Below are 3,274 nucleotides of genomic sequence, written 5' to 3' on the forward strand. Positions count from 1 at the left end.
GGTGACCAATCAGAGCGCGCCCCGGCCACCTCCCCCCCCCCCACCGCCTCGCGCCCATCCGGGTACCGCGGCGGGGCCGCGCGCCGGGCTTTGTCCTCCGCGGGCGGCGCGGGGCATTGTGGGACTGTGGGGGTTTGTGAGGCGGCCGCCGCCACCGCCCCCTCAGGGAGCCCCAGGCCCTGAGCGGCCCCTCCGTGTCCCCGCCGGGTCCCGCCGCTGCAAGGGACAGTGGAGCGGCGGCCCCGGCAGGCCAGGCCCCGGGGCGGGGGAGGAGGAGGAGGAAGGAGCCGCGGCCTCGGGGCTCTGTGGGCAGCGGGGCGGGAGGCCCGGGCACCCCGCGGGTGCAGCTCCTGGGAAAGGAGGGAAGACACAAATTCGAGATGAGTGGGGGGTTTTGTGCTTTTTGGGTTGATCCTGTGGAGTTTTTGTGGCATGAGCGTTCCCCAGAGATCAGAGGGGCAGCAGCTCCAGCGCTGCCTGCCCAAAGCAGCCGCAGCGGGAGCTGTGACCCCAAACACCTTTCCCAGGGGCGGGAAAGCAGGTTTGTGTTCAGTGCACAAGTACATTCCAGCGGTCCTGGGTCTGTGCTGTTGGTGGCACTGAGGACCGGGTCTGCCTTGTACAGCCCTGCTGTGGCTGCTGCAGGATGAGAAGCAGCACCCTGGCAAAGTTAGAATCGTAAAATCCCAGAATGGTTTCTATTGGAAGGGACCTTAAAGCCCATTCAGTTCCACACCCTGGAAGGGACACCTTCCACTATCCCGGGTTGCTCCAAGTCCCGTCCAACCTGGCACTGGACACTTCCAGGGATGGGGCAGCCACACCTTCTCTGGGCAACCTGTGCCAGGGCCTCACCACCCTCACAGGGAAGGATTCCTTCCCAATATCCCATCTAACCCTGCCCCTTGTCAGCCACAGGGACACTCATGTTAACTCCTTGCACCGGGGGCTGTTTGCCCTGGGGGGTTTGGCAGTAGGGGATGTACAAACTGGGACCAGTTCTGCTCTGGAGCAGCAGAACTAACGGTGTCATTCCTTTCCTTAGCAGACAGGAGAGTAACTGGATCCCACACAATATTCTCCAGATTGTAAATGTAATTGCCAGATTTTTATCATGTAATTACCAGATGATTATCGTGTGTTTACCGGCTTGCTTTACCAGAAGGAGGATCCCATTATTTCTGCTGGTGGAGTAATAAAAGCACTTAACTTCCCAGGCACACACTGGTTTGAGGTGTTGTGTAATCTTGGGAAGAGATTTGTGCTGTGAGTATCCCTGGAACACACCAGTTACATAACAAGAGCACAGAGCAGTGTCTGCGGATGACAGAAATCCACTGCATTTTTCACAGCACTGTGAAGGGTTTAACAGGCAGGAGTGGTGACGTTGTAACATAAGTGTTCACTTGTTTTATCTTATTGCCATTCTGCAATGGAACAGGTTGCCCAGAGAAGCTGTGGCTGCCCCATTCCTGGAAATGTCCAAGGCCAGGTTGGAGCAACCTGGGATAGGGGAAGATGTCCCTGCCCATGGTGGGGGGTGGAGCCAGATGAGCTTTGATTTCCCTTCCAACTCAAACAATTCTGGGATTCTATGATTCTCTTTACTACCAGAACGGATATTTAATGCCATAAATCCATTGGTGAGTGTAAGAGTGGTTTATTCCTCTTCCATTTACTGGATTTCCATTGCTCCTGTAAGGTGCTGTAGGAGGTGTTTTAAAGCACAGGCAGCTCCCAGCCAGTGAAACAGGTTCTTGTGGTGCTTCCCTAGAGCTTGGCCTCATTCTATGTCATTTTGTCAGAACTTGGAGTGCCTGAGCTGAAATTCCATGTGGTATATTCCTACCTCTCTGGGCTGCAGGGCAGGGTGGGGAGGAGAGGGAAAAGTGGAGTGTAATAAGGAGAGATTTGGGAGGCAGGTACAGACCTGGGGAGCAGTATAATTTGGGGAGGAGACTTGGCTGAAAGGCAGCGTTGAGTGAACGCGGCCCCTCTGTGGGCTCGGTCACTGTGGGGACACGGGAGGGGGAGTGGCAGCATGAGGAGAAAGGGGCAGCAAGCACTGGGGTGATCCTTGGGCAGGGAGGAGATCCAGGGGAGCTGGAGGGAGGGCAGGGAACCGAGGGAGGCAGGACCACAGGGAGGAATGGGAGGGTGAGCTGCCTGTGTCCCCTCCATCCAGTGAGGAGCCACATGCCTGCTGCTCCGTGGCAAATCGTCGGGCTGTGGGGCACAGCAGCCCTCCGGTGTCAGTGCAGGGCTAGGTGGTGAAGGTCTGGTGTCCCCAGGGTGTTTTTCAGGCTGGGAAGTGGGTACAGTTCTGACACAGGTTGAACACACACCGATCAGAGAGCTGCTCATTGACCCTGCTGCTGAGGGACCCGAGGGCTGGGTTTCTGTTCATGGGCGGGACCTGCCGTCACAGAGGCTTTTCATCCGAGTTCCTCCGGCATGATTTCCCGAGGCTGTCGCACACCGACTCTCCCCGTGCCCAGGAGATGGCAGTCCTGCATTTGGACAGGGAGTGCAGCTCCTCTGAGGGCACCAGAGGTTTCCTGAAGACGAAGCCCGAGTCCTGGGCTGCGTGTTTGGCTCTGCTGGCGAGGGGAAGGCTACGATGGCAGGGACTGGTGGTCTGTGCTGTCGTGGGTGATCCCGAAGCAGGAATGGTGAGCCGTGAGGACAGAATGTGCTCAGCAGGGAGGTGTTCCCGGGTGTATATTGATGACACGAACCCCAGCTGTGGGTCGGTGTCACTGTCAAGGAGTTATCACCACAGCTCTATGCAGCTTCAGCTCCTCCAGGTGTGAAGGCTTTAATCACAGCCAGATAAAAGTGTCCTTGTGAGGATGGAGCCCACCATCATGGAGCCTCACCACTGTCTGCCTCTTCCCAGCCACGGCTGGTGCCTTAAGCATTCCAGCAGGGAGTGCACGATGGAAACCATCGTCCCTCTGCTCCCCACTTAACAACCCTCAGCTGTTGTTGTCCTTCCCCTCAGTCCCCATCCTCCCTTGCCTTCACCAGCATTCTTAAGTCACCCCTGTCCTGCCCGGGGCTCTCCAGCCTCTTCCCAGCCTGGCTCAGGGGCTGTGCCCTCTCTCTGTCTCCCATCCCACACACCTTTGGTCTGTGGGAGGTGACATTCTCAGAGGGGCAAGAGGAACAGCAGAGCTGAGCAAGGGGCACAATCCTGGAGGGGTACTTGGAGCCATCCATGATGCTCAGCCCTTCACAGAGGTCACTGGAGAGAACCAGCAACAATCTGGCA

The sequence above is a fragment of the Neopelma chrysocephalum genome, unplaced genomic scaffold (genome assembly GCF_003984885.1).
Source record: "Neopelma chrysocephalum unplaced genomic scaffold, ASM398488v2 Primary Assembly neopelma1_299, whole genome shotgun sequence".
Lineage (NCBI taxonomy): Eukaryota > Metazoa > Chordata > Aves > Passeriformes > Pipridae > Neopelma > Neopelma chrysocephalum.